Here is a 26,757-nt window from a genome sequence, read left to right as displayed (position 1 = left end):
CCGCTCCATATGTGTGGCTGTGCTTGCCGAGATCTTTTGTGTCCCCGCGTTTAGCAGATGTTTCCCCGCTCACAATGGGACTCCTTTCACAAAGGATGCAGTCTGCTGGTGTGACAAACGGAACGGTTTTCTTTCTCGGGAGCAAATATTTGTAAAACTGAGCAAAAAGGGCTCCACAATGGAGTTGTGATTCACTCAGCGCCTATTTGGGCTCATGAGGAATAATTGCTGTTCGATGCTTAGTGTGCAGTTCAAAGGCAGATGTCTTGTTTTTTTTGCTGAAGGAAGAGTATTTGGGAGCGGATACGTGCATGCCCCATTAGATTGTACAGGAATTTGTTATGGCCTCTTTTCCCTGCTATGGCACAGCAGAAATAGAGCAGAGCAGCTCCTTTCTGCCTCCAAAAGCACCTCCTTTCTGCATCTCCTGCTGCCTGTAGGGGGTTGCTGTTGTCCTGCTGTTCCTCCCAGCTAACACGGCAGGATCCTGAATTAAAACAGCCAATTCTTTTATAAGCATTTAGACACGTGGATGCTGGGTGTTCCTCCATTTGCCCCTGTAGGAGTGAGATTCAGCCCATTCAGTGGATGCCCCATCCCTGCAGACACCCAAGGTCAGGCTGGACGGGCTCTGAGCACCTGATGGATCCATGGGTGTCCCTTTTCACTGTGGCAGAGTGGGATCGGATGGCCTTTAATGGTCCCTTCCAACTCATGGTGAAGGCAGAACTCTGAGCACATTTGGGAGGTGAAATCTCCGAGTTCATGAGCTGACAGAGGGGTGTTTGCTGGAAGAGTGGAATAGACCTGGTGTGCAAACATTTACCCTGCCCTGAGCAGGTTAACAGGCACTGGAAGCCTTTCTCTTGTTTTATTTAATCCCTCAGTCTGGCTCAGCTCACGTTTGTTAATCTGAGATGTCTTCTTAAGTTTAGAGCTGTTTCTTCCCTGGCTGTACCAATTGGAAATAAGGTTTTAAAAGCCAGAGGATGGGTTTGTTCCCAGTCCTCGGTCTCTCCTTGGCTGCATCACTTGGAACACAGCTGTGATCCTCAGGATCAACACTCAGGGCTGATCCCTTGCTTTGGGGAGGGAAAAAAGTGATGGGGAACATATTCAGATATTGCTATCCCTCATGATCATTAAATAAAAATCTCTTTTAATGAGAACCTCCACAAGTGGAAGCCCAGATTCGCCCATGTTGAGGTGAGGCAGCAGAGCATACTGTACTCACAGGGATGTTCATGCACGTAGAGGACCTGTGGGAATGCACAGATGTTGGAGTTTACAGTTGGATCAATCCCTGCTTTAAACTGAACTCCTGGTTTTAGGTCAGCTTATTCAGAAATTTGGGCAAATATTTCTGGTTTTGGCTAATTTCCAGCTCTGTAGAAGAACAAAGGGTTCAACCTAGTGCCCATTGAAATCTCTGATGCAACTTTGTATTTGCTCAAAACCAAGCAAGCTCATGGATGGATGGTATTCCAGCAGGTGCAGACCCAACTCTGCTCTCCCTTACCTCGGTGTAAAGCCAAAATAGAGCCAAGGGAAGACTCTTCTCTAGGGATGTGAATTGGCAGTCTGGGAAAGACAGCACATCCATCCCATCCTGGGGAGCAACCAATATGCAGTAGACTCCAACTGGAGTCCCAGTTATGTTAGACACCTTTTGTAGGCACTTACTTACATTCTCATCTTGGTATCTTTACTCTACACCGACAAACAAAGTTCCTTCTTTCCAAGTCATGAAGGGGGCTTAAACTGAAGGGCTAATTGACTCCACTGGAGAAAGACACTTTTACAGTGCTTTTTTTTTTTGCTTTAAAACCAGTCTAAAATAATGAGAGTCGTGAAAGGATATGCCCTAAACCATAAAATGCACTTACTGCAGTTGTATGATAAATCAGGGAAGGACACGCTTGCTTCTTCCTAAGGAACTGCAGAGAGCTGGACAAGGAATTGAGCGAGCAGATTGATTTCTGGCTTGCCGCACACTCCCAGTTGGAGTGAAGAATTAGCACAGGTCAAATTGCTCACAAACCTCTGTCAAGGAATATATATAAGCCTAGCCTGAATGTCAGCCTAAAGGGAAGAAAACCTGAGCTTTGTGATTCTGCTACGTCCCACCATGGGTGATTTCTTTAGCGATATGCTCTCCTTGTTCCTCTGTCTGGATACAGCTTTTTTTGCATCTATTTTTTCCCACTAAACAAGCAAGAGTTTCCTTAAATAACCCTGTGTCCCCGCAAGGGCTGGTGTCAGAGCAGTGAAAGGGCAGGAGCTGCCTCTCCATTCCTCGTGGCACTGAGATGCTCAGCTCTCAGCCACCAAGTAATTTTCCTTCGGGTAATGCCATAGCGCATGGAAGAGCCTATTATTGGCCAGTGTTGAGAGACTCGGAGAACACTAATTGGACAAACGAGGCTCTGGGGATTCACAGGCTAAGCAGATGAATATGCAATTGGGGAAAAAAGGCACATGAGGCTCTGAGCCACTCTGAAGGGCACCTGGGATGGTGCTGTGCTCCTGAAAGCAAAGCGACGCATGGACATGGAGCCCTTCCTGCTTGTGAGTCTTCTCCCACTGCTGCTTCAGGAGGAGCATCTCTGCTGAGTGCTTCCCTATGGGGATGTGCTGTACAACAGGTACTGGGAAATGTTTCCCAGGCTCAGGGTGTCTTTCTCATCCACACCACCCAGTGGGGACATGTTGCTGTTGGCCATATGTGTAGGGCTCTGGGAAATAGGAAGAAAGGGAGGGAAGAAGCGGAAAAAACAAAAAGGCTAAAGTGGAAGAGTAATGTTCTTTTTTACCTTTCTTTTTGGAAGCTTTTCCTTGCAGCTACAGGACATGAGCCCATCCTGCTTGTCCTGCCCTTCCATATGCCCAGCCATGCTCACCAGGAGGGTGGATGATGGCATGTAAAGGCATGACAAATCTCCAAATGGGAGAGGTTTTGTAGCTCAGGGAAGTCTGATCATAGAATCATAAAATCATTAAGGTTGGAAAAGACCACTGATGTCATCAACCCCCAACCACCATGCCTACTAAACCATGTCGCTCAAACATGACTTGCTGATGATCTCATCTCTGTGCCATGCTGCACCTGCCCCTTGATTTCTAATATGCACATATGGCAGCGAGATTGCTTAAAAACTGTGTTTTGAATGCTTCCAGCCATATCTGTTCAGCAGTTCACATTTTTTTCCTTGACCAATGCACTTTCCAGCAGTTGTGTTGGAACCTGACCATCTTAGTGTCCCTTCCTATCTAAGCCATTCTATGATTCTATGATTCTTTGATTCTCCATGGCTGGGTCTTGCTCCATGACCAGAGCATGAAACTACTATCGTAAAATGAATAGTAACACATTGAGTTCAATCATCATCTGGGGCTGATTACTGCTGGTCCTGCAGCACTTGGATGTAACTCTGCAAATGCCCCTGTGAGGAAGGCCAAGAGATGACGGATGGCACCATGTAAGTTATTGCCAACCCTTCTCATAGGAAAAAGTGCTCCTTGCTGGAGTTTGGATGATAAATCACTGTGTTTTTCTGTAGTGCATTAGCACTTGCTATCAGAGGTCAGGCCAGAGAATAACCCTCTCGCTCTAATTGACATGCAAAGCTACCCCTGTGTATTAATTTGGCTGGGGGCTGAACTCGGAGCTCTGGTGCTGAGATCAGAAGAATGGAGAGCGGTAAATCTGCGGTAAATTGCCTGGATATTTATAGGCTCTCACATGCAATATGTTTATTAAAAAAAAAATAAATAAAAAAGATGCTACAAGGCATAGGGTGGTGTGGCTTTCTGCCAGCAGCCTGGGTCAGAAAGTGCACAGCGTTGTCTGGCAGGAGGAGGAAATACAGCACGGCGTCAGCTACTGGGATGGGAGTGGAGTTTGCCCTCTGTGTCTGCATGGCGTTAAAAAGAAATGGGTTGGTTTGAGCCTTTGGGTGCACCCAGTTAGCATCCATGGATATCACCATCCCCGGAGGTGTTCCAGAGCCATGGAGATGTGGCACTGGGGGATGTGGGCAGTGGGCATGGCGGGGTGGGATGGGGTTGGGCTTGGGGAGCCTGGAGGTCTTTTCCAGCCTGAATGCTTCTGTGATCCTATGCTTGCCCTGATGGGCAGAAGCAAAAGAAAATGGCATGACCAAAAGGAGCTCTGCATCAGGTCTTCTAGAATAATGGGAAAAGTCAAAGTGAGGGAAACATAATGAGAAAGGCTGATGTAAACAGAGCTGTTTCTTCCTACACGTCTCCCTAGCTAGCTGCTCTCATTAAATATCTCTGTATCCAAGGGCTTCCAACAGTTATTTTTTCTGTGTACTTTTCTTGGGAGGAGGACTGCAACTAATTGATGCTGGGCTTCGTTAGCTTTCCTATGAGGAGTTAATGGTGTGCCTCCGGCCAGGCTGCGTGCAGGCACAGGCTTGCAGGGGTTGGATGAATCCATATGAGCAGCTCTTGCAGCGAGGGTGGATGGGACAGTAGCCTTTGGGGCTGAGGATTTGTCTGAACCAGAAATCTGGGATATTTTCACCTTTTTTTTGGGGAGATTTGATTTTGTTTCCCAAAAAGGCCCTTTCCATCCAAGACATCTGTGCAGGTCCAAGACCTGGAGCGTCTGCTTGACCTGTTTTTCTATTTTTGACCTATTTTGCTACTTTTCTCCCCCAAGTTGCACGCCATTCTGATCACTTTGCGTGTGAAACACATCACAATCCACTGCACAGTTGGGGCTGCAACACCCCCCCATGTGCTCCCTCCTTCCTTCCCCCATTATAATTAAAGCACAAGGGCTTGATTACATCCTGGTAACCCCCGGTACTCCCACAGCCTGTTCATGTTGGCAAGCAAGGCTGACAGGTTGGAGAAAAAGCAGCCCGGCTGCCTCTCCCTGTGCTACAGCACACACATCAGCAGGCTGTTAGATGATGATGGTGATGATGATGATTATTTTGATTATTATTATTATTTTGATTATTATTATTTTGATTATTGTTATTATTATTATTGCTACTGCTGCAATTATAGTGTTCCCAACCTCGAGATAGGACGCAGCTGATGCAAGCCTGAGTGCAGAGCACAAAGGGGCTGCAGCAGCACTGAGCAGATGCTGGGGTTGGGGCTGTGCATTTGTCTTTGAGCCCTGGGACAGCACATGATGGATGAGCCCTGGTTGCAGGGTTCTGGCCTTCACTGCTGCCCTCAGAGTGACTTTTCTGGGTGACTTGCTCCATTGTCCTGTTTTGGCCTCTTGAGGGGGATTGTAACCCTGTCCTACCAGCCTCGTGTGCCTGTTTCCTCACCTATAAAGTAAGGCCAAATGCAAGTTTTCCTCCAGCCCTCCCATTTCCTCGCAGCTGATTTGCAGGGGAGCAGCTGGTGTGGAAACACATTTATGGGGCCTGGTGTGCAGTGATAGTCACCCCTGGTGGGCAGTTGAGATGACATATTGGCTGATGTTGAAGGAAGGTCTGCTCCTGACTCCAGCAAGCCAAGGTGCTGCCCAGTATCTCATTTTGGTGGCTTGGTCAGACCAGAAAGTGAGTTATTGGCACAGCTGCCCAGGGAGTGGTGGAGTCACTGTTTGTGGAGGGGTTCCAGAGCCATGGAGATGTGGCACTGAGGGACCTGGGCAGTGGGCATGGTGTGGTGGGCTGGGGTTGGGCTTGGGGAGCATGGAGGTCTTTCCCAACCTTAATGATTCCGTGATTCAGTAGTAATCTGAACCTTTTGTAGATAAATGCACCTGCATTAGTGACCATCAGGAAGGCAATGTGCCCCACGTTTGAAGTTTTAAGATAATGCACGAGCACAGGCATGTCTTTAGATGCTCTCTGATCTCAGCCAACATCCGCTGCCTCCAGTCATGCTCCACCTATGGGTGCTTTCTGACCCAGACTTCCAGGCTGTGGTCAGTGCAAAAAGAGCAAGGACTGCGTTGTGCATCCTGCTGGGACATGACAAAGCATCCCAGAAGACACTATTTAATTGAAACACCAGCAAATGGAACGTCTGGAAAAACATCACAGGTTCTCGTAAACAAACTGCCCCATTCTCCCATGTTTTACGCTCTCAAATCCTTTGGATTTTGTTTGTTTTCTGTTTAACCTTCTCTTTAGTACATGTTATTTTGGAGCTTATTTCAGGGGCATACTTACAGGCCAAGCTTATTCGTAGTTATGACTGGCTTGCTTACAAATTACCCTTTAATCAACAGATTTAATATTAATTAATAATTCATAGACTGCTCTTAGGATAAAATTGCATAATAATGTCTTTGATGCAGCCCAAAGTGTCCATTGTAGATGGCATAAAATGTTAATTAGCAGGAAAATGCAGTTAGGAGAAAACTCTTTTAATTATGTAATAGGCCTCATTACAATGGGTAATCAACAACGCTTCCAAATTAGCCCACTGGTAGCATTTATCTATATATAGCAAATAAACTTTTGTTTGCAGAAAATGTGTTTGAATAGTCGGCTCCTTAATTGGTGTCAGGCTGTTTTTAAGTCGCTGCAATCCCTCCCCATGTTCTGAGAAGGACCACTCTGCTGAACGGGCCACATGTAAAGCTTAGGGAATAATGGGGAAAATTGCTCGCAAATATTTGTTGAGATATGCAAGCAAATTTCAATTTGACCTTTCATAGGACCCTCATCTGAGTACTGGAGCATTTTGCTGACAGCAGTGCCCAGAGAAAAATGTAAAGCATCGGTGCATGAATATCCCTTGAATTTCACATTGTACGTTGGGTCGCATGACTCACACTGTCTGCTTTGTTGGGAAGTTGCATAAATCACCCTGTCGAGTGACTACAAACCAGGTCCTGTGGCCAATATGGCCAAAGCTGAGCCTTTGGAAGGAAGATGGGAAGGAGCTCGAGAAGCAGAAGCCTCAGTGATAATCGCCATCCTCAGGTGACTCGTGTAAGACACTGCACTGAGATGATTGGGATGTCTGAAATGAGTCAATAACCCAAGGTCAAATCCATGCCTATGTCTGTGTCTAGAAAGATATTGCTGTTTCCATGCTGACTCTGGGAGATATCTGGGCTTTCTCCCCAATCTCAGCCAAATAACTGCCTTTATATACAGCTATGATCCAGCCGGACCCAGCTCAGACCTTTCATGCATGGATGGTGAATTTATTATGGTGTGTCCCTTGTCCAGCCCAGCAAACCTTCACCTTTCACCACAGATAATTAGTAAAAGTAATAAGAGCCTGCAGTCAGTCGCTAAGTAGTACTTATGGCTGCTGATGTCACTTGGATGGACGGCATGAATCCTTGGGATCTGACGACCTTTACTTGTTCTCTGTGCTCCTGCTTGTAATTCTCCTTTTAGTGCTGTACAGTACCAACAGCCTGAGTTTATCCATGTTGTCAAACAGACAGACACTCTATTATTAGATTTGTTCTAGCAGACACCTAGCTATATTGGCCGAATGTAATTGATAGTCTCTACAATCTGCGGACACAGATTTCTGCCTCCTTTGGTGTCTGGTCATTTCTATTCATTTCATCTCTGGAATCTAATGTAATAAAATTATAAAAGGCTCTAACTCCTTAGCACTTAATCAGCTTAGTATGAGAGAATTACATCAGCAGCCCTTAGGTGTACTTTATCCTGCAAAGGAAATCTCACATTAGGAGACAATCTCATTATTTTGACTACTAAGGATTGTGTGAATTTCTTAAGAGCCGCCAAGAATACGGCAGAGTTTAGACAGCTGTGGCTTCATTTATAGCAGACAAAGAGCAGGAGGAGTTTGCTTTGCCATCCAGGCCAGTGAGACGTGCAGCCTGGACCCACAGCCAGCATCCTGAATCCCTTATGAGGGTCTCCCAAAGATTCAGGGTACCAAGTAAGAGCATGTTTAGAGGTAGGCAAGGACATGCGTGGTACAACTATACCTGCTGCTGATCAAGGTGGTTTCTATGCTCACTGGTCCTAGGTTCAGGAAAGGATCTACCGGGTTAATGATCCCATTTTCCTCTTGAAAGACATGCAGGTGCCTCCTCCCTCCTCTGTTCCTTCATCTCAGTTTCTAGAAAATATCTTCTTGGTGACGCAGTAGCACAGCTGCCCAGGGAGGTGATGGGGTCCTCATCCCTGGAGGTGTCCAAGATCCATGGAGATGTGGCACTGAGGGATGTGGGCAGTGGGCACGGTGGGGGTGGGTTGGGCTGGGGGATCTTGGAGGTCTTTTCCAACCTTAACAGTTCTGTGATTCCTGGTTCTATACCCCATGGTGTATATATACTATATACCATATCCTGTGTATATACTATATATAGTACCTACTATACCCCATGGTTCTATACCCCATCCACAGACCCAGGTTTCTCACCCTGGAAGGACCAGGCTGTCTCTGTGCCCTGCATAGGTCTGTGTGTCTCTTACCTTGAGCCCAGCTCTGCCATGAGTCTTTTAATTCAGTGTTGGCCTGGAGGGCATCAGTGGGGTGACACTCCATCGGTCTGCAAAAGCCACAGTTTGCTTTCTTGTCTTTTTTTTTTTGTGTGTGTTTCTTTTCATATCCATTTGATTTATTTCTACCTCCAAAATTTCAGCAGCTGCGGAGATAAGGTCAGCAAGAAAGTCTGCGGTAAAGCAGGAGGAAAAGCCAACTCTTCTGGGCTGCATTACTACAAAGCCACCACGTCCCACATCTGCTCCCCAGCCCTCACCGTGGGCAGCTGGAGTTCAGAGAGAGCAGGATTTCTGAGCTTATTTTTGGCACATCCAGATACAGACCTGAAGAGAGGAGGAGGGCAGGGAAGATGTGGAAAGGGAGAAAAAGAAGTTCCGTGTGGATTACGGGAGATTCACTCTCACGTGCGTTGTGGCTGGGGTTGTCCAACACTGCTCCCTCCTTCTCCTCAGCTCTGAGCCATGGGATGGCATTTGTGCATCTCTGGGCACTGGAGTTATTTTAAAAGAAAACAGCCTGCTTGTTTTCCAGCCCGAGTTGGCTCGGCCAAGCTCAGCCCTTCTAACCACAGTCTGGGCATTTATTTTTGTCCTCCAGACTTTCTGAGGCATTTCTTGGGGCTGTTTGTCTGGTTCTTGCTGGGAGTGATGGAACGGGATAAAAATAGAGAGGAGACCCAGTTTGTTCCTTTGAAACATTTGCCATGGAAATCAACACAAGGCTCAGTACCAGGAGAGGACCCCACTACACCCTGGAGCCAAGCGCGGGGCAATTTTGGGTGGCTTTCACTTCACCCTTGTGTCTGAATGCAGGATATGGATTTATTTAAAAAAATAAGAAATTCTGTTTCAGCATCAGTTCAGGCTTTGGGGGCCGGAATTGGTTATAAAAGAAAGAGTGGAGCCCTCTCCATCATCACACTGACAATGGAACGTGGGGCTTCCATTGAAATATTAGCCGTGATGAGAGGTACACCTGAATTTCAGGTTAAGTGACTCCGAATCCCATTCCCTTTGGTCACATCAGTGTAATGGGAAAGCATTGGGCTCTCGAAGCCCAGTCTTTATTTTACAGCATGGAGCTGCTTGCTGCGGGTCGTGCCTGGAGCCAGGTGGCCGGCATCTGCTTGGGGTTTGTCACATTATCCTCTCCTCTGGGGCAGCCTGAGCAGCAGCTCGTGTTGTTTTGTCCCTGTTAATTTGAGAATGTGTTGTTTTGCCTTCCCGAGGTGAGCAAAGTGCTCTTTGCACGCGATGGGGAGGTCTGCGATGGCTCCTGGAGGAGTTCATCCCCATCGCCAACGATCCCCCTGAGGATGCCCTGCTAATGCACAGCTGAGCTCTGCCCCACGCACAAAGCAATGGCCACCGATGGAGTTTGTTACTGGTTTGCTCATCTGGCCCGGAGCCTGACCATGGGGTGCTTCAAAGATAAAGGTGGTGACCCTGAATCCCCAGAGAAGAGAGGAGAGGAGAGGCAGGGATTGAGGACACGGGCTGCAACAGCTCCCTGGGGCACTCAGATTGCCAAGGACTTGAGCTTGGGTCTGTGCTGCAGCTGTGGTTCAGCCCTGAGCTGGCAAGAAGGTCACTGTCTGCCTGGGCAGGGAGATTGTACGCTCAGCACAGAGCTGTAGAATTGTAGCTGGTGAGCAGCTCAGTGCTGGTGTGGGTTGAGCATTTCATCTGGAAGCACAGGACCTGCTCCAGCGCAGCGCAGGAAGAAAATGCACTGGGATACATAGGGCTGCTTTGACATGGATGTGCAGGGGAAGGAGACTTCTTTCATACAGTGGAAGCAGCCCTAGTTAGGCAGGCTTGGGGTATTTCTCTGGGGTCTGAACTTCCCATGAGCTTGCCCTTGCCTCAGGACTGATCATTATGCATCTCCTCTTGCTCCTTTATAGCTCGTCTTTGCAGAGCTATAATTCAACCAGCATTATTATGGTCTGCTGACTGTTGCCTCTATCATATTTCCTCCTGGAACTTGCAGCACAGCCCTGGTGCTATTATTTTTGAATGTCCTTTAAGCAGAACTGTTCACACCTCTTGATTCAATTTGCTGAGAGTCTCTTAGCATTCCCATCGCTTATCTAAACATATCATATTTCAAGGTTTACTCTGTGGTTATAAAAATTTGCTGTTGGCACTCAAAATAAAACTCTTTGCTGGATCTTAGCCTAGTAACAAATGTGTTGGATCGAGCTGGGCTGAAGAAAAGAGGGTTTTAGGAATTTATGAGATACGGGCCTCCATACTGGAAGGCTTCAAGCTGATCTCCCTGCTCTTGGATTTATCGTTTCAGACAAAACAAATCCAATCTGAAGTACTTTTTCTGACCAAAGAGGAGCCTCTAATGCAGACACTTGAGGCACTGATTGAAAGTTAACCTCTGCTCAGCTCCAGAAAAAGGGGATGGCGAAGGCAAGGGGACACTGCCTGTGCAGTGGGTGCCATGGGTGGATGCCATCTGCAGCACCTTTTGCCTAGAAAGGATGCAACAGCCATTTCTAATATCCATTTCAGGTTGGATATCAGGAATAATTTCTTCTCAGAATGAGTGGTGATGCAGTGGCACAGCTGCCCAGGGAGTGGTGGGGTCACCGTTCCTGGAGGTGATCAAGAACCATGAGATGTGGCACTGAGGGATGTGGTGGGGGTGGGTTGGGGTTGGGCTTGGGGATCTTGGAGGTCTTTTCCAACCTGAATGATTTTAAGGTCCTATAAAAGGGGATGGTGATAGGAAGGGGAAATGTTGGGAATAGGTGTGATAGGAAAGCAAGATGCTGGATGTGGATGTAGCTCATAGCTGGAGGAAGTGCTCTCAGCAAGTGGATGAGTAGCATGACTGGAGGGGAGTTGTCCTGGCACAGTATCCACGAAAGGCGAAGACAGAAGAAACATCCCACATTGTGATCACAAGTTTGCAGTTGTCCACTTTGCAGAGGCCCCTCGTTCAGACTCTCCTTGTGCATACTCGGGGTTACAAGTGGCTACACAGGAGTGGGATGCTGGGGATGGGTGGGCTTTGGCAAACGTTCACTGGTTGTTATGAGTCACCTCCTTCATCTATCAAGCTTGGAAACCTGTGGGAATGTGGGTGATGGTCAGCTGGCCAGGAGCTGATGGTCACCAGGACCTCTTCCCTGCTGGATGCGCACAGCCTAATGCATATCTCTGACCTCAGAGAAACATCCCCCATTTGCTTATAACCCCACCAACAGCTCCATTTTTTGGGATCCAATTTGGATCATGGAACTATCTTATCATACAGTTGCATAATGATATAATTGTTTGGGTTGGAAGGGACCCTTAAAGGCTATCTGGTCCCACTCCCCTGCAATGAACAGGGATACCCACAGATCCATCAGGTGCTCAGAGCCCCATCAAGCCTGACCTTGGGTGTGTGCAGGGATGGGGCACTCACTTGACTGGACTGAAGACATTGCCAGAGCAAAGGGGCTGTATGAAATGGGAAAAGAACCTCCACTAACGGTGCTCTCAGAGCAACAAAAGCCAGCAGTGGTGGAAAAGCATCTCCTCCTTCTTTTAGCAAAGTGCCCACTAAGCTGAATGTGTGCTCAGCAGCCAGGATATTGTGAATTCCAGCCCAAACTCCAGTGAATTCAGACCGTGTTGTTGGCAGGCAGATGCAGTTATTCTGCAGGTAGGCAGCAGCACACCCTCTGCCAAGCTGTAGATCAAACTCTCTGTGGGTTTTCAGGGCAGTCTCTGGGAAAACGCAGCTGTAGTTCAAATAATTATTGAACTGTAGCAATGAAAGAGGCCTGCCACGCTGGGCCAGGGCCCTGGCTTACAGCCCCAGCTCTCAGTTCTTGCAAATGAATCCCTGCTTGCAAAGCCTTTCCTATCAGCTCAAACATTCCCCATAGCCCAAAGGACTTTGCAATCCAGTAAGGATTCCTAGAGCGTAACTGGCCTGGGTTCTGGTTTGAGTCAATGCAAAGTGCCTCTGAGCTCCAGCAGATTTGCACTGTGCCTGCCCCAGTGCTCATGCTCACACAAAACCCTTTAATCCCTCTGGAACATCATGGCTGCTTGAATTGGAGGAATAGTGATGGGGCATGAATGAATGCCTCCAGGGATGGCACACCCACAGCCTCTCTGGGCAGCTGTTCCAGCACCTCACCACTCTCAGAGTAAAGAACTTCCCCTGACATCCAACCTAAACCTTCCCTCCTTCAATTTAAAACCATTTCCCCTTGTCCTGCTATTATCCGCCCTTTCAAAGAGCTGAATGAGGACGTGAGGTTTGCTCCAATCCAAACCCACAGCAAGGACAGGAGGAACAAGAAGATGAGCAGTTCTCAAGGGTCCGTGCATCCTGCAGAGATGATTCTCAGCTGCCCTTGTTACCTGGCAGTCTGTGAGACACTCAGATGATTAATTTTAGATTTGCTCACATCAGCATTTTGTCATCTGAGCTGCGAAAAGCAAAGCAGAGAAGTGAGAACGCTGGTTGGAAATGCATTAGTGAGCAGGGATGTACTGCTCCATGTTTACAGCCTGGCCTTTAAAGTGTGCAATGACAGCTGCACAAAGGAAAACGTCCAATAAAAGATCTCTTTATTTCAAGACGACGTTGCGAGGCTGCACCAAATAGGAGTAGGAGTGGGCAATGGGCTGAAGGCTCCTATTCCTCACTATCACACTGGATGTGTATTACCCAGCCAGCAGGCTACCAGGACACTTTGGGGTTCACCGTGGACTCTCCTTGGGTAAGTCCTTGACCTTAAATAGCTTCAACCTGGGACAGATGGAAGCTATGCTTGTTCTTCCCAGGCTTTTCCCCCTGGATGGAGCTGAGTCAGTGCCATTAGGGCATCCTTCACACCCAGCCATGAGCAGGTGATTTGAATCCCAGTGGTAAATGAATGGTAAATTAGAAGCAGCCACTTTCCTTCCAGGGGGGTGGTAGTTTTTGCAAGGCCAGCTTGGAAGAGAATTAAAGTCCCCCAGAAATATAAAAGGGCAACCACAGACATAGAGTGAGGTGTTTTAGCAGTAGTTTAGAAGCTGGATTGTGGGATCATCTACAGGGAAGTGTTTCCTGCTTGCTCCTATGTCTCCTGAGGCTGTGATTCCTACGCAGGTAACTTTGATTGCAGAAGTAAAGCTGTACTGAATGCTGTGGTTTGGGCTGCTGTTGGTGCTGAGCACAGCCAGTGTCACCTTCTTATTTTGTGGTAGAAAATAGACCTTTTGGTCGAATGGGGTTGTATTTTTGGCTAGCTCTTAGTCCATCCAAACTGATGCGGGGAGGAGCAGAAGAAAGCAGCATGAAGAACCTGCTGCAGAAGCAGGCTGCCCTGACTTCTGCCGTGGATGCAGCCCAACCTCCTTTCTCTATTGAGAATGCCGAGGTGCCCATCCTAAGGACCCACGCTCAGCATCCTCAGCTCTTAAAACGATGCTAAAAACACCAGGTTAACCAGCCAGCCCTAAACGCGGCGAGGGGAGGACGCAACTCCACCGCTTGATACCATCTCAGCACTCCGTTAAATCTGGGGAGAGGTGGTCTGAGGTAGCAAAAAACCCAACCAAGCGTAAGAAACCGCAAACTCCTCGTGGCCAAAAGGCCAAACCGTTGCTGCTGATCTGATGCAAAGCGCACCTTCCCAGGAGGACCGCGCAGCGGGCGACTCCTTCGCACGTGATTGCTGTGTTTTGGTGGGGAAAAAATAGAAGGCTGAAGGCAGCAGCTGTCCCAGTGGAGGCTCCGTTGCCTCGTTCTCTCGTTAGCTTCTGCAGCTGCAGCATCCCAGCAAGCTTGCACTGACTCATCCCATTAGCTCTATTTAAGGCTTGGGATGGGATATGTTTGTCCAGACGTTGGGAGCAAAACATGCTCCCCTATTTCTTTTCATTTTTTTTTGTTTCTTCCAGTCTGGGATGTTTTATTTTAGCTTAAGGGAAACAGTGAGGAAAGGAAGAGCAAATATAACTCCTCGGGAGGCAGCAAGAGCTGCTGCAAGCAGAGCTCTGTCTTCTGAGGCTGGTGAAACTCAAACCTCCCACGCCCTGCAGAGGGGTGAAGTCAACAATTATCTGTGCTATGCAGCCCACAGAGAGGGAAAGTTCAGGGGAAGCATTAACCGTGAGCAGGTCTATGGGCTGGAAAGCAGCAGACGTGGCTCCACTTGTCCCATCTTGGCCATGGGGTGGCTTGGAGGAAGCCCAGCACTTCTGATCCTCCTGAAGTTTGGGTACTTGAAAGTAGAGCTCTCCCGGGCTGGCGTTGGCTCTCTGAGTACCTCTACACAGTTAAATGTGAAAACCAGATCTGCCATTTCTGAGTGAGCTACCTCCAGGAAAGCCCTGAAGTATACTCCAGTTGGTTTTGGTGGAAAAACAGGAGGAATCTGGTGGAATCAGAGAATTGCTTGAATTGGAAAGGACCCTTAAAAGCCATCTGGTCCCATTCCCCTGCAATGAGCAGGGACACCCACTGCTCCATCAGGTGCTCAGACCCCGTCCAGCCTGACCTTGGGTGTCTGCAGGGATGGGGCACCCACTGCCTCTCTGGGCAACTTGTGCCACTATCTTACCAACTTTATGGTAAAGAACTTTTCTGTGCAGTCTAATTCTCACCTCTTTTACTCCATGGGGGGGGGGAGGGTGCAGCAAGGAGGGGGTTACTATGACCTCGGTGCAAGACCTTGCACTTGGCTTTCTTGAACTTCACAAGGTTCTCCTGGGCCCACTGCTCAACTGCCTAGTTCTCTTTGGAGAGAGGTATTAGAGATGATAACTCTAGAGAGAGTTATTAGAGATAATGCTGTTTATCTCTAATAAGGTAGATGGCAAGCTCTGGATATGGATGGGAGTGCAAGGAGGCACCTTCCTCTATCCCGCTTGAAGAACATGGGAGCTCGCTTTGAGGATACAGGAAAACAGGAGTGCACACGGGGACCCTGGAACAAGGATAAGGGAAGGACCATTAGGATAACAAGTGCAGATAATAGCAGGACAAGGGAAAATGGTTTTAAGTTGAAGGAGGGAAGATTTAGGTTGGATGTCAGGGGGAAGTTCTTTACTATGGGAGTGGCGAGGTGCTGGAACAGCTGCCCAGAGAGGCTGTGGATGCCCCGTCCATCCCTGGAGGTGTTCAAGGCCAGGTTGGATGGGGCCCTGAGCAGCCTGGGCTGGGATTACATGTGGAGGTTGGTGGCCCTGCCTGTGGCAGGAGGTTGGAGCTTCATGATCCTTGAGGTCCCTTCCAACCCGGGCCATTCTATGGTTCTGTGAGATTTGGTGGTTGGACTAGATGATCTTAATGGTCTTTTCCAACCTTGATGAGTCTATGATTCTATGATATTGACTAGGCTGTGTTGCATGGAAGGATGCCCTTGCTGCCTCTAGTTTGCTGCTGTTGAGGGCTGGGAGTTGCCTGAGGGCAGTCTTACTGTGGTTTCCTATGTTTGTATAATGTCTACAGCAATCAACAAGATTTCCAGGGCACTGCAGGGCTGGACTTTCAAGTGCATGGTGCCTGCTGACATTTCAGGAGAGCTTGGCTCTCATATAATAAGGCTCAAAGGGAAGAGGACAATAACACTAACAGCAGCAGCAGCAATCCATAATATGATACCAAGCTCGTCTGTAATTGCCTTTCTCCCATCTCGATTCTCCAGTGCATAGACAAACCAATTGCTCCAAGAACATCCGTGGAACAGCTGTGTAGTCCTGGTGTCAGACAGCATTCAGGTTTCACCAGTCTCTCCTTGCAGGTGGGACACTTGCAATGTCTTATTTGCAGGCTCTCAGAGGGGATGCATACTTGGTGCCCATGGTGGCCAAACGGCCCATTGCCTGCAGAGCCCACCCATGCACTATGCCCAACAAATGCCCCCACCAAAACAAGGGCAGGTTTTGCTTGGCGAAATAAAACCCCAGGGAAAATAAACATAAAAAAGAGCATTTTTGGTCCAAGCTCAGCAGCCTGCTGATAGTGTCAGAGGAGCACGGTCATCTGACGTAGATTTCATGGTATCACAGGACGGTTTGGGTTGGAAGGGACCTTCAGGTTGGATATTAGGAGGAAACATTGCTTCTGACAGAGTGGTGATGCAGTGGCACAGCTGCCCAGGGAGATGGGGATGTCACCATCCCTGGAGGTGTTCCAGAACTGTGGAGATGTGGCACTGAGGGATGTGGACAGTGGGCACGGTGGGGTGGGTTGGTGGTTGGAGTTGATGTTCTTAGAGGTTTTTTTTCCAACCAGAATGATTCTATAATTCTATTATTAAAGCCCTTCCAGTTCCAAACACTACCATGGGCAAGGACACCAGACCAGACAGCCCAAAGGATTTAAGGATTTATGACAGCAATCAGAAATGTGGCACCTTGTGAACAAGCGTCTGGAGCTGGAAGGATATATATTGAAGGGGAAATACAATGTGAAAGCAAATGAAACAAGGAAGAACCTTCTGGCCCTGGGTCCAGAACTGAGCCATGGGGCTTAGGAAAGAAAGAAAGGAGGCATGAGGAGAGGCTGCAATGTGGTGGAGAAATGGTCTGGAGGTGGGCACAGGGCTGAGATGTGTGTGCATCATTAACATGGTCCCACAGGTCCCCCCTCCTCTGCTTCCCATTGACAAGTGACACTGCCTTGTGGGAGTCTTAGCTTAAAAGCTTGAGCTGGGTGGGATGGGATGTCTCACCTGCACATCTGAGGATGCCCACTAGCATTGCTCCTGGGCTGAGCCGTCTTGGGTCTAGCCAGAAAGAGGAAGACAGAGCTTTTTACTATTTCTCCCCTCCTCACCCCTGAAATATGCTGTTTTTTCTTCCATTTTTTTTTTTTCCCAGAGAAGACACAAACAAAAACAAACCTCTCCAGGCAAAAGTAATCAGTTTTGCTTTGATTTCTTTTTTTTTTCCTTCATCTTTTTCAGCCAGGGCTTGCTCAGCTCCAGCTGCCTGCAGGGTTTGCTCACCATCACGTGCTCTAAAAACTCTCACTATGTGGTCAAGCGTCTCCATCCCTGCACATTTGCTGCCACTGTAAAACAAAATAAACAGCATACAGACTCAATGTGAACCGCTGCCCTTCCCAGGAACATTTTTTTTTGTTGTTCAGATAGTGTTCCTTGAAAAGAATGTTTGTATGGAGGCATGAGAGCCCACGATGCCTAAGAAGGCCCTGCAAGATGCAGGTCCTCAAGCATCTGTCACTTCCCTTGCAACCCTTACAGCTGCTGGTTTGAGTTGAGTTTTTGGCTCCTCATCCTGGAAGGGTGATCCCTGGAAGGGATTTGATGTTGGGGATGAAGTGTCTGAATGTTTAACTCGTGCTCTTCCCCTTCCTCTCCTTCTTCTCATCACCTCAGGGAGAGAAGCTTGCGCCTCCTACTCTCCATTTTACCTGGGATGGGACCAGTGTGCTTTCTAAAGGAGAAGCAGCCTGCCCTTCTGCTGTGGGCATGAGAAGGGTGATGAAGAAGGGAAAATTAGGGGAAAACAGCTTTCCTTCAGCAGCATCTCCCTTGCAAATGCTCCTTGCCCCACATCCAGAAGTTTGCCAGAGCTGGGTGAGTCTCTGATGTGCGTTGACCTCCTTTTTCCTACCTGCCTGCACCGTATGCTTTGTTCTCTTCCTTCAGAATTCATCATAACAAGGGAAGGGATGTTCTCGAAGAGGTGATTTCTCCCCAGGATGCAGAGAACTGCTGTCTGCCCGTGCCAGATGCAGAAAAAGCTTACAAACACATAGATTGACACAATTTCCAGCCATGAATTCGACCCAGATGCCAGGAACTAATGCTTTTATGTAGGGATTTTTGAGCAACAGAAAGTCCCAGACGAAAACAATGGTGGTAGGTAGTGCTCAGGAAAGGTTATGAAACCTGAGATGTAGTTATTGAAGCCTTTGAATGATGCATCAAAGAATACAATGTAAAAATGTTCTTACCCTCGAACTAGTGGAGATGGGAAAGGTGTAGGAAGTTGGTTGCAGAGGATTTGGGGAGTTATTTGAGCCAGGCAGGAAGGCTGGCAGCTGTGGAGGCTGCTTTGTGGTGGTGAAGCTGCTGCTTTTGGTGTGAGCATAATTAAGGCCATGAATCCATAGGTTGAAAACTGGTGATGTGCAGGCAAATCACCTGCTGAGAGACAAGTGAGATGCTGGGTGAATTGTGGATGGGAATGCAAATTGGTCACGGTAGAGGATGGGCAGGGAGCTGAAAAGTGTGCAGGTGTGTCCGTGCAACCCTCTCTACTGGGGCTCATTCTAAGGGCTGTCCTACTCCCAAGCTCTTTTGAGTTGGAAGGGATCTGTAAAGGCCATCTGGTCCAACCCCCTGCAGTGAACAGGGAGACCCACAGCTTCATCAGGTGTTCAGAGCCCACCCAGCCTGACCTTGGGTGTCCCCAAGGATGGAGATGTTTCCACAAGGTTTAATGAACGTGAGCTGTGGCATGACTGAGAATAGCTATTAACATTCTATAGCTTCAGTGAACACAAATAGGATCAAGGAGTTTTAGGTGTCCACCATTGGAAATACTCATGCCGAGTGCCTTGGTGATGCTCTTCAGTTCCAGGTCTGCTCCCAGAAATGCTTCTTCACCAGTGCTGGTGTGGGGACAAGAAGGAGTCCAAACTGACTGCTTGAGGAGGAAGGTCCAAAGCGAAGGTGACAGTACCACCAATGCCTATGGTCAAATTTAGGATGAGAAGGAATGGCCTCAAGTTGCACCAGGGGAGGGAGGGTCAGGAATTGCTTCTCACAGAGAGTGGTGATGCAGTGGCACAGCTGCCCAGGGAGGTGGTGGGGTCACCATCCCTGGAGGTGTTGAGGAACGCGGAGATGTGGCACTGAGTGATGTGGGCAGTGGGAACGGTGGGGTGGGCTGGGCTTGAGCTTGGGGATCTTGTAGGTCTTTCCCAGCCTGAATGGTTCTGTGATTCTATGATTTTTGGCTGGACGTCCAACTTCTCCATGAGGAGCAGGTGACCTGCTTATCTCCTTCCAGACCCTTCCCACTCGGATGAGAAGGGAATGCAGAAATGCTGTTTGGGGGGCTGTCTTCAAAAGTGCCTCTCCTACAGCATTTCCTAGTTGATCCCAGAAGGATTTAACAACATTAACTCATTGAGGATGACAGCACCCTGGGGGTGTTAAAGCAATGGGGCATCCCATCAATCCCATTTCCACGGCACTGAGGGTGATGGGGGCAGGAGGAGGTGCTCCAGAGCAGTGGCTTTTCCTCCTTTGTGGTTTTCTCTTTGTCAAGGCAGCTCATGGCCACTGCAGAAGTTTTCTGTTGGTGCTGCACATTGCACTGCTGTAGCTCTTTGTGCATGGGTGATAAAAACACCCACCGCCTCGCAACTCATTAGCTCTCCTCCGGCAGCATTAGTAGTTAACATCATAATTAGTTTCAGTGGTAAAAGGAGATTCTGTAGACCCAGGGGAGAGATTGTTAATCTTCTGGCATTTTGGGCAACAGCAAAAATAGCAAATTGCTTGTTAGGGGCAACAGTAGAAATATTTGCATGCTGTTAAGCAACTTATGGCTAAAACACCGACCTGAGGTAGCTTTGTTTGGTTGGTGAGATAGAGTAAAGAAGTGGAGTGATCTTAACGTCATGAGATATCATGTAATCTCAGTGAGCAGATAGAAAACGTCCACCAGGATGCCCGTGTTCATTTCTGCTTCTGGGTGGGTTGTTACTCTGTGGATATCTGCAGGACGCAGTGCTGGGCTCAGCACTGACTCATCTCCCTCCTGCAGGAAGAGACCGATTCTGTAACGAAGATAAAGATGTGCCACTGCTGGATGTGTGCACAGCATTTAGCAGGCTGGGCATAAATCAGGGCAGGAATTGCAGAATAGCAGTCTTACTGTGTGGTGTGCATTTGTCACCTTCAAGCCTTCCTCCAGTGTCCTGGTGATGGACACCCATGCTGGCAGATTGGTGCTCAGGGCAGGTGGCTCTGCTCCATGAGGACAATTGCTCCTTACTTTCAGTGTCCTGGCTCTTGAAGATGGGTGGAGGAAGGCCTGAAGGCCACATAATGGAATAATGGACACAGAATCATTCGAGTTGGAAGGAATCTGTAAAGGCCCTCTGGTTGAACTCCTCTAAATGAAGAGCAGGGACACCTACAACAAAATTAGGGTGCTCATTAGCTTTCCCTGGAGCCTTCTCTTCTCCGGGCTGCACAGCCCCAACTCTCAGCCTGACCTCATAAGGAGGTGTTCCATCCCTGGGACCATTTTCGTGGCCCTCCTCTGGATGCCACACCTCTCCTGTTCTGAGGACTCCCCATCAGGACGCAGTGCTCCAGGTGAGGTCTCACAGCACAGAGCAGAGGGGCAGATCCCCTCCCTCGCCCTTCTGGCCACACCTCTCTGATGACATCCACCTGGAAGCCATCCAAAGAGACTTCTGCCATTTGACCACCACCCAGGGCCCAGCCCTCTTGGTCTTGGTGAGCAGCTGAAGCCAAGGTCACTTGGATGCTTCAGGGAAAGCATTTTCTGCTGGTGATGCTGCAGGCGTTGCAAGATTCATGACGTGTTGGTAATCCCCAGGGGAACACGGGTTGCTTCACATTTCTGGTCCAAAGAAGGTCATGCAAAGTTCAGAGCAGCTTTGGGAAAATATTTGAACTTCTGGATGTTTGTGTGAACCCAACCTCTGACTTCCTGAGCCTCTCATTTTCTTAATTCATGAGTACTGAGGGACAACACCATCAGTGCATGCGTGTGTGTGCATGGTGGAAAAATAACTGCATTGTTTCAAGAATGTGGAGAAAAAAAAAGAGTGATGTGAGCACATCATTCTGGATTGCTGTGTCCCAGCAGTTGGCAGAAGGAGAAGAAATGCCTTGGATCCGGATAACACCTTCAGAAACACCTCGATCCCCAAACAAAACGGGTCCTATTGCTGCTAGGACTCAAATACCTGAACCCCATTGAGGAAATTGTCCTCACACCCAATCCATCATCTCGGGTCTGAGTACCCCTCCGTCCCCCTGGAGCAATTTCAGCACTGCGTATAACAGAGCGTGCATTATTCCTTAATGCAAGGAAAAGACTGGCTCGTTGTTTTGAGAAGGAAAGCAGGTTTGACCATTTTGCAGAGAGCTGCGGATGCAGGGAGCAGAATGCAAAGGTGGTCTCAGGGCTCGGAGGGGTGCTTTTGGCTTTTGGAAGGTTTTTCCTCTTTTATCCATCCTCTGGTCCTTTTTGTCCTGCTCCCAGGGCTGGATTACCTGGTATCTGAAAGCAAAAATACAACTGACTTAAAGGTTATCCATTGCATGCTGTGCGTGCACGTGCAGAAGGATTGATGTAAAAAGGAAAAGGGAGGAAAAATGAAGGACTTGCATTTCCAAGCATTTCTGAAGGATCCAAACAAGGATACCCAGCAGCACATGGCGTTGGTGCCCAGGACCACAAGCCTATTTGCTCCCCAGCTGATTTTGGGCTCCTTGGCCAGCACTGCCCATGGCTCTGCAGGGAATCTGTGTGGCATCTGCCCCTGCAATCTGATCCCTGCGCTCTGTGAAGCATCACTAACACGGCCAAATGTCCCACCTGGAAAGGGGCATGGAGAGGGTGAGAACTGCTTAAATATGGGAAATCCAAACCCCTTTCTGATGTGTGCTATTTCCCCCAACTCCACTCAAAAGTGGCACATGGGAGCATTTCCCTCACCTTCGGTAGCTATAGAAACTTCAAACACAAGCACAGTAGCCAAAATATGTCTCTTTGCCAGTGCTTTTCCCTGACATGAGCCTCCCAAGCAGACCTGCAAGGCCCCAGGGAGCCTCAGCCTGGCACTGGCCATATTTATTTTGCCAGCTGGAAACAAGCAGCGTACATTCATGAAGTTGAAATGGAGAGAGATGGATGTGGATCTCAGGGGCTGACTGACTCAGGGGAGAGATGCTCCTCTACACAGTGTGATCTGGGCGCACCTGTGTTACTATTATGGGCTTGCTAGCAGATGGATCGTAGAACCATTCAGGTTGGGAAAGCCCTCCCATATCCCCAACCCCAGCCTGCCCCCACTGTGCCCACTGCCCACATCCCTCAGTGCCACATCTCCACGGCTCTGTAACACCCCCAGGGACGGTGACCCCACCACTCACACCCTGAGCAGCTGTACCACTGCATCACTGCTCTTTCAGAGAAGAAATTTTTACCAACACCCAGCCTGAAATGGGGATGTTGGACAGGAAGGGCAGGGATGCTGGGAGTGGAGTATGCCAGGAGCAGCTTGTTGGCAACTGACAGAAGTGTGAGGTGCCTCTTGGTGCCAAGTGAGCACCAGCTCTCATCATTCAATACCCCTTCCCCTTCCCAGCACATAAATAAATATAAGCCCCCCCCCCACCCCAGGCAGTGGAGCAGCCAAGAGGGTTGCTCTGCTCTGTACCAAACTGCAGCACGTGGCACCCTCTTTTCTTTTCTCCTCCTACATTCTATTCCAAAAGGGTAATTTGGTTACAAGGAACCTTTTGGGTGGTCTGTTTGTTTGCTTGGCTGGGGCTAGCAGAAGGAAAACACTACTTTTTTTTCTCCTTTTTCTCTTCTTGCAGAGGAGGGACAGGTGGTTTTCCCATTAGCAAGGGCTCCCTGCGTGCATGGTGCTTGGGTGGGCTCCAGAGCACAGTGGTAAAGAAGCAGCCCCATGGAGTGGGCTAGCGTTGGTTGCCTCCATTCACCTTCCCCATCTGAGATCAGCTCCCCAAGGATGGCAAGGTGCCCACCCTCACCCAAATCTCCTCCTGCACCTTGCAGAGTCAGGGTAAGGCCAGGAGGGACCAGTGATGTGCTGGAGTCAGAAGGGAGGAACCCTGTAAGAAGGGTGGGAGGGGATCAGTTGGACAAAGTGCTGACATTGGAGATGGCGCATGGAGAACATTCCCATACATCTATTTTCTTAAAAATATGGCTGTTTCCACAGCTTGCCTGCATTGCCTGTTCCCGTGCATTGCTACTCTATTGCCAGGAAATTTTCCCTGATAACTTTCCTAATTGATGTCTTTCTTTGCTTCAGATAAAGCTGATTTCCTCCCCTGGCGGCAGCAGCGGATGCAGAGAACAATAGGTACGGTGACTGCTCAGGGGACAACTCCTGCTCCCCTGTGCTGTGCCCAGCCCTCAGCTGGGGATGGAGGGACCCACCCGAGGGGAAAGCCAGCTCCAGAGGAGTGGTTTGGAAAGGAACATTGCAAAAATTCATGGAAAGCTGTGATTGAGCGAAGAATGAGGTCGCGCAGCCGTTCCAGGAAAGGTGCAGCAAGATATGTGTTTACTGCAGAAATTCTATGGAATGGGTAAAAATAAAAGAATCTCACTTCTGGGAAGGTGCAGGAGGTCAGAAGAACCTGAGAGCAAGCAGTCACAGAGCTGTGACCTGTCCCAGGAGCCCCTTTTTGGTGCCTGATCACTGATGTGAGGCTGCTTATTGCAAAACCTGCAGCGGGACGTATCCAGTTATCACTGTCTCTGGGTAATGTAGATAAAATGTTTGCTTTTTTATTTTTACCTCAGTAAGTCCTTAATCCTCCCAACGTGGGCTGACTGCATCTGGTTGCTCGTCAGCATCCACTCTGGGCCACCACAGCCTCAGGATCTATTTGGGATTCCACACCTCCCCAAAAGCTGTTCTCCAGTTTGGCTGGTGCAGTTATCCATCCCAAATGCGGCTCTTTACTTCTCCAGGTTTGGTCTAGCTCCTTCCAAATGATCACTGTGAATTTATTCAGATCGTTGCTAGTCGTCTGCCTTCCAGACGCCTTGCAGCCCTCCCAGCCCAGAGTTACTGTAATGCACTCTTCAGTCAATCATCTGCACTGCTAACGCAAATTGTGTATGCCTGGGCACCAGACCCCTTGCAGTCTGGCAGAGAGTATCCAGAGCCATATACTGAGCATGAGATGTCTCCTGTGTGTTGTGTACCCACTGCATGGCCTTCGCCTGCCTCTTGAGGGTGACCAGGAGATGTGGGATGAGCAGTCTCTGAGCTTTGGGGATGCAGCACATCCTTTCCATGCAGTGTCAGAGGTTAGCCATGTTTAGCTATTTAGAGCTTGGCAGTGAGTAGGAAGGAGGGAGAAAGCATAAGGGACAGGCGTATGTTCTCAGATGCTCCATAACGATGTCATCCGAGGATGATTTACATCGGAGCTGGGACATATGGTGTGCTTTATCACCAGGATGCGTGCTGACACCTGATTACATGCCCACATTTCTTCTTCTTGGCTTTACACCTCGCTCATTCCCTGCGGAGGCACCGGGTATGGGTCCTCAAAGTGGAGCAATACTGTCCTTGGGTTGTGGGATGTCTGAAAGGGGGTTCCCTGCAGACATCTCCTGGCCTTGGTCTGCACTCATCTTGGCCTCTGGGAGCTTGCTGGGGAGCCAGTGCACCTCTTAGCTCCCAGGTGCTAAAATCCATCAGGATTGGCTCCTGGGAAGGGAAAAAGCCAAGGATGAGGGTAACTGGGGAAAACTGATGGCATTAAACATGTCATCATGTTTACTGTTGGCTAGAAATGATTGACGTTTTTCTACATTGTTCCTACACATTTGCCTAACTTGTTCTTAAGTGTTTCCAGTGCTGCACTCCTTTACTTCCCAGGCTAATTCATACCTGTCCTTAATTAACCCTGTCATTAGGGAGGTCTCCTCAAGTGTCACACGCATGTGCTGCGCTTTGATCCACCATATCACATCCTACCCATCATAGACAAGGAGAACCATGCACTCCTTTCCCTGAAGGGACATTCTGCCTCTGAGGTCTGTTGGAAAGGCTCCCCTCTCTTTCTTTTTGCCCGTTTCCTTCAGTTCTTCATCATTGGGTTCTGTTTTCATCATCTTTCCTTCAACCTATGGCGCTCTGCCCACTTTGGATCCTCCCATGGCACTCCAGCTGAGATTTCAACAGGGGTGAGCCATACCAAAGGGCAACTCAGTGTGCTTCACACCCAACCACTGTGTTAAATCATCCCATCTAACAGGAAAGAAAACACTGCTGGCTTTCATGGCCCTGTTGTATTGGTGAAGATGGATATGATGATGCAGAAGGCCACAGGATACTGCAGCATTGGTCGTGCTCTCCTTCCAGGTTGGGAAAATGATTTTCCATAGTGGAAAAAGCATCTTTCACAATCCAGATCTCTTGCAGGAGGGAATCTGATTTTGTTGATATTTTCAGGCCGACTTGGGTTTTAGCTTGCCTTGTTTTGCAAGGATGAGAACATTTTGTGCTGATGAAATCGTTCGGCTTAATTGCACACTAAAAGCATGTTGATGTTTATATTATGTGAGTATTAATTTTAATCTCCAATATTAATCAGTAGCAATGTAAACAATGTATTGAGTATTATCCTTGCCAGGCTCTATTTGTATGTAATTCAACATTTACAACAGGTGTTTAATATTTTATATTGTGTGGCAATATTTCTCTGTCATTGTTCATCAGGGACAGGAAAAGAAATAAAGGGTCTGAAGTGCAGTGAAGGAGTTTTCCTTATGGGAAGGGCAGTGAAACTCCTTTTTTTTTCCCCCAACTTTCCACTTGGGGAAGGGAAATTCCAGAAGTGGAACCCTGTGGGAGGAATTGCTGATAAAACAGCCCTGGAAACTCCAGAGTTGATTACCTCAAAGGAAAAGTTTTCTGTATTTTGCAGAAAATGAAGAAGATTAAAGGCAAAACCTAGACTGGCCAAATTTTGCTTTGATGGGGATGTTGATTTGGTTAAGTAGCTGCCCAGAAATCATGATTCAACACGTCTTGCTCCCCTTCACCTAAATTTTAACTGTTACCTCCCTGGCTGGACTGAAGGCCACACGTTCAGAGCTGGTTGATGGCATGTGTCTGAGAATCAAGACACATAAAAATCCTCTGCGTGATAAATTTATCATAGAATCCTAGACTCCTAGAATGGCCTGAGTTGCAAAGGACCACAATGCTCATCTGGTTCCAACCCCCTGCTATGTGCAGGGTCACCAACCAGCAGACCAGGCTGCCCAGAGCCACATCCAGCCTGGCCTTGAATGCCTGCAGGGATGGGGCATCCACAGCCTCCTTGGGCAACCTGTTACTTATATTTTTGCTTGTGACTTTCAGCCAAGTTTAGAGGCCAGAGGGAGCGACCTGCCACCATTCGTCTTTGGCGTCACTGCCTGGGGATGGAGATCTTAGTGCAGATGTCCTCTTCAGTGTAGAAGATGCTTTGGAACCTTATTTTTGGTTTCCAAAGGGAAACAGCTCTTGCTTCTCAGAGCTGGAGGAGGGCTAATGCATCCGGTTGTCTTCAAAAGT

At 48.4% G+C, this 26,757-nt stretch overlaps 1 long non-coding RNA gene across 1 annotated transcript; it reads left to right on the top strand.

Annotated features, from left to right (window-relative positions):
* The first annotated feature begins 12,891 nt into the window (after positions 1 to 12,891).
* On the top strand, positions 12,892 to 26,384 carry LOC121110978. The gene is made up of 3 exons (XR_006939317.1): positions 12,892 to 13,186; positions 17,801 to 18,001; positions 23,485 to 26,384. It is a non-coding gene; the product is annotated as an uncharacterized LOC121110978 (long non-coding RNA).
* Positions 26,385 to 26,757: the final 373 nt, after the last annotated feature.

The sequence above is a fragment of the Gallus gallus genome, chromosome 5 (genome assembly GCF_016699485.2).
Source record: "Gallus gallus isolate bGalGal1 chromosome 5, bGalGal1.mat.broiler.GRCg7b, whole genome shotgun sequence".
In the NCBI taxonomy this organism is placed as follows: Eukaryota; Metazoa; Chordata; class Aves; order Galliformes; family Phasianidae; genus Gallus; species Gallus gallus.
This window is presented reverse-complemented; position numbering and strand designations above follow the sequence as displayed.